The sequence below is a fragment of the Coenobita brevimanus genome, chromosome 71 (assembly GCF_032717465.1).
Source record: "Coenobita brevimanus isolate Jiangsu-jjx chromosome 71, ASM3271746v2, whole genome shotgun sequence".
NCBI classification, from domain to species: domain Eukaryota; kingdom Metazoa; phylum Arthropoda; class Malacostraca; order Decapoda; family Coenobitidae; genus Coenobita; species Coenobita brevimanus.
This window is the reverse complement of record NC_137024.1, coordinates 54,936,952-54,951,917: the sequence shown is the minus strand read 5'-3', so window position 1 is coordinate 54,951,917 and position 14,966 is coordinate 54,936,952.

Here is a 14,966-nt window from a genome sequence, read left to right as displayed (position 1 = left end):
TCCACCCATCCAACAGATCAGCCACTCAACATCGTATCTATCCATACAATCCATCCGGTCATTCACCCATCTACCCATCCATCTATCCACCCACCAATCCATCTATCCATCTACCGTCCATCCACTAGCCCATTAATTCATCCACCTATCCATCCATTCCTCCATACTTCCATCCATCTGTCCATCCATCTAACCATTCTTTCAGCCACTCATCAATCCATTCCTCCATCCACTCATCCATCCATCCAAACTGCCCTCCATCTTTCCAACCAACCACCCATCCATCCGTCCATCCACGCTGCCTTCCATCCTTCCAACCATCCACCCAGCGTCCATCCACCTCATCCACCAGCACTCAGGGACATAAGGTCGAAAATGACAACGGAAACCAACTTATTCCCAGCCTCTATGTGGGTCACGAGGAGGGAGGTAATTTGGTGGAGAGAGAGAGAGAGAGAGAGAGAGAGAGAGAGAGAGGGAGGGGAGATTGAAAACTGCAGTGGGTTACGTCTTCAGGGGAGAGTGCTGGGGGGGGGGGAGGCAGGTGAAAGAACTGTGAAAATGCGAAAAATAAAGATTAGACCGGAGTGAAGGCGAGTGAGGGGGAAAAGATTTATATAATAGTTACTGAGCAAAATTTGTCAAGGAAAACGGGGCTGAAGAAAACGAGGACTGGGGGAAGGAAACAGAAGGGGGTAATTTGGTAATGGAAACGTGTTACTAAATGAAGCAGAGAAAATATAACGATAAATACACAGACTTACAATCAAAATATGTAGTAATGGATGGTTACAAAGTCTGGTAATCTTTGGAAATTCTGAGTTCTGTTTATTTCATTCTGTGGCACTAAATGGATATAAGTTGTGTTATTAACTGAAGATGGATGACGCTGTAAACATGAAAGAAATTAATAAAAAAAAAAATTGTGAGCTGGGTCTGCTTTCTGATTTTTCATCCACCCTGTTTACGGCAAGAAAGATAGAAGGAAAGAACGAAAGAAGAAACGAAAGAAAGACAGAGAGACAGACAGAAGGAAAGAAAGAAAACCGCCTCTTTTTTTTTTTTTTTTTGGTTTGCAGTGGGTTTTTTCGTAAGCGTGAAAAAAAAAAAAAGATAATATTAGCTACCGTATCATGTGTAGGTATAATAAAAAATCAATTTGTATAAGGCAAAAAACAGAAATATGAGATGCACTTACCTCTGCCAAAATACAGGTGAGGTCACTTGCTTGGACAGGTCAGGTGTTTCTGAAAAGATAACAAATGAAGAATTAGGGGAACAGCATGGCGACCCGGAGAGAGAGAGAGAGAGAGAGAGAGAGAGAGAGAGAGATGAAGCGGGCAACTATAACTGGCGGAAATGCACCAGACTAACATGCAGTAAGTCAGAGATGGAAAAAAAAAAAGGGGGGGGGAGAGAGGGAGAGTCTATTTTTCCAGTAAAGAAAAGAGGGAGATATTTTTTTAAGACAAAACAAGGGAGATTTTTTTTCTACAGTAAACTGACAGAGGATGATGGTGACAGGAAGCTAGGAATCGGTTTCTGTCCTCTCCAATATTATTTTCATTGACTTCATCCATACCTACAATTTTGCTTGTAGTTTTGTGATATCTTTAATACCACGTTATCATTCAAGTTTCGAGTGACCCAGTTCCCTCAGATGAAATATAAATCTGCCATAGTTTCTTTCTCCTCCATCACCACGCCAGTCCCGGGTCGAAATCAGTGTGCACTTGACAACTCAAACTCGATTAAACAGATGAACCCAGACTCATTCCCTTGCAAAATGAACTTAGTGTAGGCATATGCGAGGTGCTGGGAGAGAGAGAGAGAGAGAGAGAGAGAGAGAGAGAGAGAGAGAGAGAGAGACACTTGTAAATACTCACTGCTTTCAGAGTTAGATGGACGACTTTATTATTATTGTTATTATTATTATTATTATTATTATTATTATTGATGGTTCAGATGAAACTATGGGGTTCCCCAGTTTACGCGGAATGGAAACAGTCGATGTCTCTCTCTCTCTCTCTCTCTCTCTCTCTCTCTCTCTCTCTCTCTTTTTTATCATCAGGGTCAGGAGTGCCCTCGCCCCTGCATCACCTGAATCACCTCTAAATCTTCGCTCTTCACGACTAAGCAAATTCCCTTCCATTCCACACGATTTATGGGACCTGCCGTGTCGTTTTGGGGGGGTCATCCTGGATCCTCTGTGCCCTCTCTATGCCCTCTCTCTATGCTCTCTCTCTCCCCCATCCCTCTCTCTCTCTGAAAATCTAGAGAAAAAATGCAAGCACTTTTTCACACTCTTTAAACGTCTTTTTTAACGAACTGAAAAGACTGTGCCCTTTCCTTCTTCCTCCCTGTCTTCTCTCTGCCACTTCTCTTGCCCTTCTCCCTTCTCTCAGCCACTTCTCTGCCTTCTTGATGTCTCTGTCTGCATCTCCCTTTCTATGATACTGGAGAAAGCATACACACATTCTTTCACAGTCACTGTCTCAGAGGTAATGAATTGCAGAAAGTGTCCCCTCCTCTCTATGCCCTCCTCTCTCTCTCTCTGCCTTTTTCTCTGCCTCCCTCAGCAAAACTAGAAAATATACAGACAGCTTCACGCCCTCCTGTCCTCCCTCTCCTAACGACTTGCCGAAACTGAGGAAAATATGCAAACTGTGCTTTACATCCTGCATAACATCCGTCTCCTCTGGCCAGGGTCGGGTTAAAATAGATGAGAACTTTAGACCATCTTCATGCATCTTCCTGCCTTCTTTGTAACTGACCTAAACGAAAGAAAATATTATGTAACTTTACTAATAACGTACATCCTTCTGGACTCTTTTAGCTTATTTGGTAAAGTGACGTCAATAATGTTACCTGTTATTATCGCTCTCCTGGTGATAATATTCAGCTTAGGAGAGGCTTTTTCGAACTGAGGGGGTTAAACACAGCCTTCCTAAACCCCTGCACTTCCCGGGAACCTCTACGCTGAATGAAATCGTCTGCAAGGAAGAAGAACTAAGTACAAAAAGACGTGATGAAAGGATTAATGCATCGTCTCGGTTTCTTTGTCACTACCTTCAAGAAATTCTGGAAAATATAAAAAAAACAGCACTGACGGTAAAGGCTATAGATGCTTGTGCTTTCTCCTCTCTGGACAGTGACTTTTTTTTTTCCTTGGTATTTTTCTGACGATTCTATTTAATTTGAGACACTTTTCGAGCTGGAGGAGTTAGGCACGGCTTTCATTTACTCCTTCACTACTAGATATTCCTCCTTGGCTTAATACTGTCGTCTGGAGGCCCAAGAATATACGGAATAACAAAACATCGCAATAAGTCGTTCAAGGCGATCTGCGAAAACGAAACAAAACAAAAAAAAAATCCTTGAAATTCCATAGCCTTCTTAGTAAATAACTCGGGCAAGAATAAATGCCTAAAAATAAAAATAACTAAAAAACGGAATACATAAACCACTTACTCCCTAACTCCTACCCTCTTTGCAAATAAGTGGGCGAGAGCTGTTGGGATTATACACACGGCAGTAATACATCGTCTCCACCCTTGTCTAAACGACCTGCCTGAAGTTGGGGAAATATGCAAAGTATACTCTCTCTCTCTCTCTCTCTCTCTCTCTCTCTCTCTCTCACATAAACCCTAGCAAGATTGTGAGGGTTATCACGTCATTCATAATTAAACAAGTTGGGGCATAACTCTCCAACCTGCACCTACACACACATGCACATACATACAAGCACACTATCATAAACCCAGCCTCTCACTCTCTCTCTCTCTCTCTCTACTTCACTACAGTACCTATCTGCCTATCTATCTGTCTATATAATCATCCATCGATCAATCAACCTATCTATCTATCTACCTATCTATCCGGTTCGATTCCCAGTCAGGAGCGTAAAAATATATATCTATTACATAAATTCTAAATATGAGTACACCACACTCTCCTCTCTCTCTCTCTCTCTCTCACACACACACACACACACACACACACACACACACACAGGGCAGGGTAAGTTAGTCGTGGGAGGTAATCAGTATTGTAATTACACCGGCCACCTTGACCTAAGTTTCCACCCGGCTGTGACCTGGCCAGAGGAAAGGAGGCAGACAGGCAGAGAGGGAAAATAGGAAAGCAGGAAAGCAGGCAAGAAGGCCAGGTAGGAAGGCAAACAGGTAGGAAAGCAACAAGAGAGGAAGGAAGGGAGGAGGGTAGGAAGATATGAAGGTGTGCAGGTCAGAAGGCAAGGAGGTACGAAGACAAGCTGACAGGAAGGACGCAGGAAGGAACGAGAAAAGTCGGGAGAAATGTAGACAGGTAAGAAAGAGGGTAAATGAAAGGAAGAAAAGCATGGAGACAAACAAAAAGCTGAGGAAGAAACGACGGAAAAGAAAAGGAGACAGACAGACATAAAAAAACGGAGAGGGAGACAGGAAGACAGGCGTGGAGACAGAGTGAAAAGTAGGGAAGAAACGACAAACGACAGGGTGGAAAAGGTAAGGGACAGGCAAAGGAATAAATAAAGAAAAGGAGACAGAGTGAAACGCAGGGAGGAAAGATGCTGAAGAAAAAGGGTGGAAAACAGGCAGGGAGAGGAGTCTAGTATGAGGAAAGACTAAAGAAGGAAGACAAGGAGACAGGGAGGAAGACAGGGAGGTGAGGAGAAGAAATATATGGCAAGCAGAAGAATATATATCAAGGTGTGTGTGTGTGTGTGTGTGTGTGTGTGTGTGTGTGTGTGAGAGAGAGAGAGAGAGAGAGAGAGAGGGGGGGGGGCTTGAGGAAAGAGAGATTGAGAGAGAAGGAAGAAGAGACAGGAATCAGAGAGGAAAAAGGAGGAAGGGAGAAAAAGAAAGAGGAAAGAAGGGAAGGAACAAGTAGGGGTCAAGAGAGGAAATGAGTAACACTGATGAGGATGTAATTAGGAGAGACGAAGGAAAAACATGAGAGAGAGAGAGAGAGAGAGAGAGAGAGAGAGAGAGAGAGAGAGAGAGAAGGACTGGAAAATAAACACAAGACTTAAATAAAGAAAAGAAATGAACTATATAAAAGAAAATAAAATCCCTTCCAAAAACGTCTTTTTTAGTAAATTAGTTAAATAAATTTTATATAGCTTAGGGAAATAGACCCAAAAAAATCCAAATTAAGAGAATAATTGATAAATATACAAAAGAACAAGATAAAAAAAAATGAATATGTGGATGGAAAGTGGGAAGGAAGAATGGATGGATGGACAGGTGGATGGATGGACGGAATGAAATGACTGTGGATGGATGGATGACTAAGTGAATGAAAAAATAAATAAATATGACTAAAAAGAAAGAAATGGATGGATGGATGGATGGATGGAAGAGTGAATGAATGAATGGAAAGTTAAAAGGTAGTTAAGAATAGTGAAAAGGCAAACAAGTAACGAAGAATAAATGAATAAATGAATTAATAAATGAAGAACAGAAGGAAGAATGGAAGGAATGAAGGAAGAATGGAAGGAAGGGAGAAAGGAAGAAGATGAAAGGCGAGGGGAAGGTAATGGATGCAGAAGCCACCCTCTTACTGCACTTTTAGGCCCTTACTCCGCTAAAATTTACCTTAATAGGGAAGGAGGGACGCTGAAGGAGGAAGGAAGCAGAGAAAAAGAAGGAAGGGGGAGGAGAGACAAAGGGAAGGGGAGAAGGAGGATGGAAAATGGGAGGAGAGACAGAGAGAATGAGAGGAGAAAAGAGTAGGTGGGTTGGAGGGAAGGACAGAAGGAAGCAGAGAAAAAGGAGAGAAATTGAAAGAAAGAGAGACGGAGGGGTGGAGAGAAGGAGACCAGAGGATGAGAGTGATTATGAAGGTAGAAGAAAGAAAGGGAGAGAGAAACAACGACGAACACATAGCCTATTGAGGAAGGAATCAGAGAAAAACGGAGGAAAGGGAGAAGAGAGACGGAGGAAAGGGGGAAGAGAGACGGAGGGAAGAGGAGGGAAGAAGAGAAGGAGACAAGGGGAGGAGAAAGAAAGGAGGGGCAGAAGAGAGAAAAGGAGAGAGAAAGAGAAGGAAGGATGAATCGGGAGGAAGAAAGCAGAGAGAAGGAAGGAAGGAAAAACAGCAGATAAATATGATCGAATGAGAAGGAAGGGGAAAGCAAAAATAAATGAGAGAGAGAGAGAGAGAGAGAGAGAGAGAGAGAGAGAGAGAGAGAGAAGGTAGAAGGGAGAGCAAGGGAGTGAAACTAAAGAAAATAGAGAAGGAAACAAAACAAAAGTAGGAAGGAGTGAGAGAGAGGTCAAGAGGGAGGGAACAGGAGGAATAGGAGGGTCGAGGAGGGTAAGATAGGGTGGATGGAAGGAAAACGGGAGAAAGAGAAGATATGGAGGGAAGGAGAGGAAAGGAATGAAGGGGACGGAGGGCAAAAGGAGGAAACGAAGGAGGGAAAACAAGGAAAAAGGAAGAGGAAGAAGAGAGAAGAAAAGAAAGCAAGGAGAGAAAATTAGCCTAGAGAGACGAGGGGAAAAGGAAAATAAAAGAAGAAGGACAATAAGGGATGAATAATACACAGAATTTTTTACAAGTATTTTCAGATTACCAGCTTTACTGATGATTTTATATTTAACATTAATAATACTTTTTAGTCCTCACCTCTCCTGACTAAATTACATTCACATTCGTAGCTTTTGTGTGTGATTTTTACATTGAATTTAACCCTTAACGCACATAATGAACTTAACAACGAGTCCATGTTGATACTAGCAACGCAGGGGCTATTATTTGACATACTCGTTCATTAAACAAATCTGGTCCAACAAATTTCCGTGCATAGGCCGAAAAAAAAATGTTGTGTAATTTATCTTTTTTATAACATTCTGATTTTTCAAACAAGATCAGTTATTCCCACTAACAAAATCCTCCCACGCGCATTTCTCTCTCTCTCTCTCTCTCTCTCTCTCTCTCTCTCTCTCTCTCTCTCTCTCCACTTAATTCCCTCCCCCTCCCCCTTCCCCCCCTGGACAATTTTAAAGAGAGCCATTTCTTTTCTCTCGCCAAGTTTCCCTAGTTTGTTCGACACGCGAGAGCTGCAGGTGGGACGAGAGAGAGAGAGAGAGAGAGAGAGAGAGAGAGAGAGAGAGAGAGAGAGAGACAGACAGACAGACAGACAGAGACAGACAGACAGACACAGAGAGAATTTGACCTTGACCTGTGACCCTGACCTTTCAGCTATCGTCCTAAAAATGATACCTTTCCTTCAACCATTCCACCAAGTTTTGTTAAATTCGGACACAAACAGTTGAATTTATCCCACATCTCATGGAGGAAACAAGTCTCCCCTCATCTCTCTTTCTCTCCTCCCCTCCTTCCTCTCCCTCCTCCCCTCCTTCTTCCCCCTCCTCCATCCCTCAGTTGTCTCCGCTGCCGTCGCGTGTTCTTATCATGTCGTCCTTCCCCTTTTTCCTCCACCCACTTCCTTCCTTCGTTCTTAGTTCCTTCCTTCACTCTCTGTCCTTCACCTTCTCTCCTAGCCTCTTTTTCCTTCAGTCCTTCCTTTATTCTTTGCAGCTTCTCCTTCACTACAAAAAATCTCCCAAAGGAGTTATATAATCGCCTTAAGGTAAAGAAAATACAGTAAAATAAAGAACACGACACAGGATTCAATGAGTAAAACAAAAAAGACAATCTTACTAAAGGGGTAAGTGAATGAAAAAAAAAATATCTGAAGAGGACACAGCAAAAATGAAGGAAGAAAAAAGTCAATGGGATGAATGAACGTCATGAAAAATAATTAATCAGGCATTTTTCACCATCTAAGACGCTTTCCTTCGTCTTACCTCGCTTGACTGATTAGCCGGGGGGAGAGGTGGGTGGGAGAGAGCCTTATGTTTCACTAATATTTTTCTTGGGGGTCATCATTTTTGTGTTAGTTTCCCTTGTAAGTGATTCTAGGAAGGTGTGTGTGTGTGTGTGTGTGTGTGTGTGTGTGTGTGTGTGTGTGTGTGTGTGTGTGTGTGTGTGTGTGTGTGTGTGTGTGTGTGTACTTTTTTGACGGTTTTTTATCAGCCAGATTTCTTATTCACGAGCGATTTTTTTTCGATAATTCTTTTGGCCGAGATCTGTTTTTCGTCTAGGATTTTTTTTTTTTTCCGGTCGATAATTTCTGTCCGCTTTTTTTTTTTTTTTTTTTTTTTTTTTTTTTTTTGAAGGGGAGACGAGTGCAAGATTTGTTTCGACTATTTTTTCGGCGTTTTTTTTTTTTGTGGGGGTACAGGATTATATCTTGGGCTGGAGATGTCTTACACGAAAAGATCTAAGAGAGAGAGAGAGAGAGAGAGAGAGAGAGAGAAACTGAGCACGCACAAGAAAAAAGTCTGTGAAAAGGAGGTGAAGGAGAGAGAGCTGAGAATGTCAAGAGTGAGGGAGTGAGAGAAAATGGAGATAGTGAGCAAGAGGGTGGAAAGGAAGGGAGCTAATAGAGAAAGACACGCTAGGTAAACCGAGAGTGGGGAAAGGAAACTTAAGAACAGGAGGAAGAGGGAGAGGAAGACTGTGAACGAAATGGGAAAGACAGGGAGGAAACTGAAAACTGAATAGGAGAGAGAGAGAGAGAGAGAGAGAGAGAGAGAGAGAGAGAGGGGCTTAATTTTAATAAAGTAACAAAAATTTGAAATCCATAACAACTGACAATAAAAAAATCCACTAAATTCATTTAGTACGGGGATTTTTTGAGGATTTTTGCGATCTCCAAACGATTTTTATTAAATTTTGGAGATATTTTCTGAACTGAAGGGGATTGACGCAGTTCTCAATAATCCATTCACTGGTAGGAAACTTTCTGAAAACTGACCAAAAAAAAAAAAACATAGCTTGGAGAATAGAATGAAAAATAAATAAAAAAATTGACGTCCTCGCATTAAAAGGGCTTAAAGTTTGATGAAGGAAAAATATATAAAAATAAATGTCTTCGGGAGAGAGGGCCTAAAAGACTGATGAGTAGAAAAAAAAAATAAAAATAGATATAACTTTAAAAAATGGTAACAACAATTATGTAACTGGTAAAAGAGATGAGAAAAAAAAAGGACAAAAATTATCTAACGTTGAATGATAAAACAGATGAAAGAAAAATAAAAGGGAGCAAAAATGACCTAACTTTAAAAGGTAGGACTGATGAGAAAAAAAAAGGGAGGAAAATGATCAAATTCTAAATGGTAAAAAAAAAAAATGAGAAACTAACAAGGAGGGTAGAGCAAAATTATCAAACTTTAAACAGCAACAGAAATGAGAAAAAATAAATAAATAAATATAACTTTAAATCGTAGTCAGTAAGGGGCCTGGAATCTGCCTGGAGCGCCTGACTGCGATTGGCCAGCCCACCCCGAGGCCGAACCAATCAGAGCGGGTGAGGGAAGCAGGCCGGGCTCTGATTGGCGTGGCCTGGGGAAGGGGTGGCGGAGAATTGAATTTCGTGTTGGTTAGGGGAATGGGACGCAGTTTGATGGGTAATATTTCCTGGGTTAATGTGGAGTGATGATGGAAATTATAGTAGTAACTGCGATGATGATGATAACAACAATAACAACAACAACAACAATGATTATTTATAATAATTATACTACTACTACTACTACTATCATTATCATCATAATCATCATCACGATACCCGTAATCATTTTGACCATCATCATCATTATTTAAAATAAACATTATTATCATCACCATCACCATTCTATTCCTATCAGTACATAAGAAGGATGTGAATAAGGCAATACTCTTCTTAATAACAATTTCGCTTAAATTATCAAATCTAGTCCGGTTTAATGCAATACACCGATGCAACTTCTTTCCGTTCAACTAAAAAAAAGAGAATACATTTAGTTTTCTTAGGTAAAGAAATGCTAGTTTTCTATCTCACTTAAAGAAATGTTAGTTTTCTATTTGTTAAAGAAATAAGTTAGTTTTCTATTTTAGCTAGAGGAATAAGTTAGTTTTCTATCATAAAGAAATGTTAGTTTTCTATTTTAGTTAGAGGAATATGTTAGTTTTCTATTTGTTAAAGAAATGTTAGTTTTCTAATTTAGTTAGAGGAATAAGTTAGTTTTCTATCATAATAAAAGAAATGTTAGTTTTCTATTTTAGAAGAACAGGTTAGTCTTCTACCTTACTTAAAGAAATATATTAGTTTTCTATCTTAGAGAAATAAGTTTGCCCTCTGTCTTAAGGAAATACGTAAGTTTCTTATTTTAAAGAAGAAAACTCTCTCTCACTTACTGGCCCCCAGCAGCTACTCTCACTTAAGTGGGAACGTTTGTAACTGGGAACGTTTGTCTCCTGCCTGACAATGGTGGACAGTACTTACACACACACACACACACACACACACACACACACACACACACAATATCACCACGACTATTGCTGACTGAGGAAATAAAAATGTCAAGTTAAATCCTCGGCAAATAAGCTGGTGTTCCTAATTTAGTGTCAAAGCAGGAAACTCTCTCTCCCTCTCTCTCCCTCTCTCTCCCTCTCTCTCTCTCTTAGTGACTCCCAAAGTTACGTAATTGGGAACGCTCGCTTGTTGCCTGACGATGCTGGACGGTCCCTGCACATTTAACGAGGACAAAAAAGACAAAAGACAAAAGAATTAAAAAAAAACAAGATAGAAAAAGAAAAAATAAAAGGAGAGAAAATACCATCACTACTGCTGACTGAAAAAAAAAAAATATTAATGAAAACTTGGTACGAGAACAGAAAAAAAGAAAAAATTATAAAAAAGAGAGAAAATATCACCACTATAGCTGACTGAAGGAAATTAATAAATCGAACACTTGGTACCATAAAATAGATAATGAATGAAAAAGAAAAAGAAGGATAAAGGGCGCGAGAAAATACCTACACTGTTCCAGAATAAAGGAAATTAATAAAGGAATAACTGAACCCAGAGAAAATAGTACCATCACTCTTGTCTCCTGCAGAAAATGAATGGGGCGTCCTTTGTACAGGGGAACAATGCTACTTAGAAAAATAAGTAAAAAAAAGTAAAAGTAGGTTAGCTTGCTCGTTGACTGAGAAGCAGGGAATTCACTTTATCTCTGAGGCTCGCTGAACGTTACTGTTACTTATCTGAGGGCGTTTGTTTGTTGTGCGACTGGATGATACGTAGCAGTCGTGAGAGAGAGAGAGAGAGAGAGAGAGAGAGAACGTGGGTGTTACCTATCCATTACACAGAACTACGTTACACAATATTCTCGACTCTTGCAGATGATCCATTGCGACAAGAGGAAATGTCGGATGAGAGAGAGAGAGAGAGAGAGAGATCAAATCCACAATAAAAACAAAAAAAGAAAAAAAAAATATCCCCCAACATTTTCAACCCCAAAAAGAAAAAATCGATATCCATTACTTCTAGAGAAAGAGAGCCAGCTGCCCCTCCCCTTTCCCCCAAAAAAAAATAAAAAAAAAAATTCGCCCTACTGCTGGCCCGGGAAAAGGAATCGGTTTCTTATTGGTAGAAAGAGAGGCCCCGTTTTACCATTGGGTGGTTAAGTAAATGTAAATAGACTGCTTGGGGGTGTGGGGTGGGGGTGTGGGTGGGTGAGGGTGTGGGGGCGGGGGAGGGGATGAGAGAGTGTGAGTGGGGTGGGGTGGGGTGGGGTGGTGTGTGTGTGTGTGTGTGTGTGTGTGTGTGTGTGTGTGTGTGTGTGTGAAAGGTACGCCAACCAAGTCCACACAGATGAATTACCAACCTCTCTCTCTCTCTCTCTCTCTCTCTCTCTCTCTCTCACACACACACACACACACACACACACACACACACACATACATACACACACACACACACACACACACACACATACACACACACACACACACACACACACACACACACACACACACACACACACACACACACACACACACACACCTTCATACAGGGGACGACTCTCAGAAGTTTAAACCATTGAAGAAATCTGGGAGAAAAAGAAAATACAAACCAATACAATATTTCGTCTTTCTCCCCTCGCCTCTCCTTCCTCCTCCCTCTCTCCCTTCCTTTCTCCCTCCTCCCTCCCTCCTCTCTCCTCCTTCCCTCCTCCCTCCTTCATTCTCTACCTACCCTCCTCTCTCATCCCTCTCTCTTCTCCGTTGTTTTCTTCATCACTCTCCTCTCCTTCCCTCCTTTCTCCCTCCCGTCTCCTTCTCCCCTCCCTCATCTCTACTTGCCTCTTTCCTTCCTCCCCTCTCCTTTTCTTCTCCCTCCTTTCTTGCAACCCTTCCTTCTCCTCTCCTCCCATCTTCCTCCTTCTCCTCTCCTTGTCATCTATACCCCTTTACTTCTACCTTCTTCCTGTTTCCTTCTTGTCTCCCTTCTTTCCTCTCCTTCCTTCCCTCGCTCCTCCTTCTCCCTCCTTCATCCCTCTATCTCCCCCCCCCTCTCCATCTCTCCATCCCCCCCTCTCCTTTCTCCCTCCCCCAGTCGTGTTTCCAATTCCGTTCACTGTTTTTATCTTGTCGTCCTTCCCCTTTTCTTCCTCCCACCTTCTTCCTTCCTTCCTTCGCTCTCTGTCCTTCGCATTCCCTACGTCTTCTTCCTTCAGTCCTCTCTCTCTCTCTCTCTCTCTCTCTCTCTCTCTCTCTCTCTCTCTCTCCCCCTCCTTTCCATGCGCCTTCTTCCTTCAATCCTCCTTTTCTACTTACTCCCTTCTTCCTTTCCTGCCTTCGCATCAGCTAAATCCTTTCCACAATCTTTCTCTTTTCGGTTCTCCTTTTTTCTCTTATCTACAACTTTCCTTCACTTTGTCTCTGCGTTTTTTGCCCGAATCCTTCTTCCTTCAATTTTTCCTTAATTCCTTCGCTTCCTTATCTGTTTCCTTTTTTTCCTCTAACCCATCTTTTTTCCTTCGTTCTCTCCTTCGTATCCATGTCTTGCGCATTCTTCATTCAATCCTTCCTCTATTTTTCATTTTTCTCTTCTCCTTATTGTCCTTTTTTTCTCTCTCTCTCAATCGCCTGCTTCCTTCACTCCCTTCTATATCTCTTTTCCTCCAATCTTTCCATTCTTTTTTTTCTCCTACTTCCTACTTCCTTCTTTTCTTCCATCCATCCCTTCCTTCTTTCCATCCCTCCTTTCTTCCTCCCTTCTCTCCTTCCAGCCTTCCTTCCTCACTCCTTTCTTACCTCCCTTCTTTCCTTCCATTCTTCCTTCCTCCCTACATATATTCCTTCCTTTCTTAGCACATAAATTTTGGGATCACTCCCCACGAAGAAGCGCAGACGCAAGGACGGGCGCGTACACACACACACACACACACACACACACACACACACACACACACACAAATAGCCAAACACATCCAGACAAAGAACCTCATGAAGCAACCAGTTCCAATCAAAATCACCTGTACAATCTTTAAAATTTACCATCTTCTTTCTTTTTTTTTGACTAATCAAGAGTTAAACGCCATTAGAAAGAAAAATATGCCTTATTAATCTAACATATTTATCTGACATTCATGTAATTGCGTTATTTATCTCATTTTGCTTTCCATAATTTATTCCCTGTGTGTGTGTGTGTGTGTGTGTGTGTGTGTCCAGTCTATGTATGTATGTATGTAGCCTATGTATGCCTGTATGTATCTCTGGCTCTGTCTGTGAGTCTGTCTGTCCGGCTTTCTCATATTTTTCCCCTTTATCCGAAATCCATATCCATCTTCATTTTAAGTCCGTCCTTCCCTCATGCCTCGTTTCACTTCTCCATCCCTTCCTCTTTCCTCTCGTACTCTTTTTCCTCCAATTTTCCCTTTCCTCTTCCCGTCAGTCTCTCAGTATCCGTTTTATCTCTATTTTCACATTCGTATATATCATTTTTATTTTGCCTGGTCTTCTTCCTCGTTTTCCTTCCTTCATCATAATCTTGCTTTTCTTCTATCGTTTTATTTTATTCTCTCTTTTATTCTTCCATTCGTCCTATTCCTCCTTTTCTGTTTCCAGCTAGTCTTCCTGCATCCTCGTTTCCTCCTGTATTCCCTCTTCTTCCATCCCTTCTTCCTTCATTCCTGAATTTCCTCCTAAATCTCCATCTTCGTATTTCCAACTAGCTTTCCCTTATTCTCCCTTCCTTTCCACATCCTTGCTTTCCTTCCTCATTTCTCTTTATCTCTCTTAACATCTCTGTTTCTCTGCCACTTGTTTCAATTTTTTTTTTTTTTCTTTTTATGCTTCCTATCTTTATTTCCCACTTTCCTTGCCCCCAGCTCTTTTCACCTCGTTGTTTTCCTTCCGCTTTCCTTTTGTCTCTCACCTTCATTTCTATCATCCTTTCCTTTTGTATTTCATTTCTTTCATTATTACATTTTCCATTTTTATCTCCTCTTTGGTGCTGGGAGGAGAGGCCTCCATGTAGTGACCCATTATAAATGGGCGGCTCAACTTTCTGGCTATACAAACGTCCCTCAACTACTTCCCTATCCCGTGAAAAAAGGATGGAAAGACTGCAGAAGAAACGGAACTTAAGCCTCCAGTCCAATGAGTTCACATTTCAGATGAACCTAGAGCCACAAATTAAAAGGGAAAAAAAGAAAAAACAACAATATCTACTCCCCTATCCTCCATCTCTTTCCACCTCACTGCTTTTATTTTCCGCATTCCTTCTTTCTCCCTCCTTCATTCCTAATTTCATGTCCCTTGCTGCATCATTTCCCCTTTCACTCCTCCTCCTCCTCCTCCTCCTTTTCCTCCTGCCTTATCATTCCTTTCTCCTGGTTCCCTGTCCTGAAGTTCTTATCAAATTCCTTATCTAGTCTGTATTTATGCATGTTAAGTCACTCTGTTTACAACTTTACTCTGTTTCCTTTAACTTGGCTCTGATTTTCGTCCTTTGGCACTTTACACCACGTAGCTCGGTGGCAGAAAGACAGTGCTACATCTCTACAACTTTTCCATAGCACTTCTTCGTGACTAGCATCATATTCTAGGGTTAAACTACT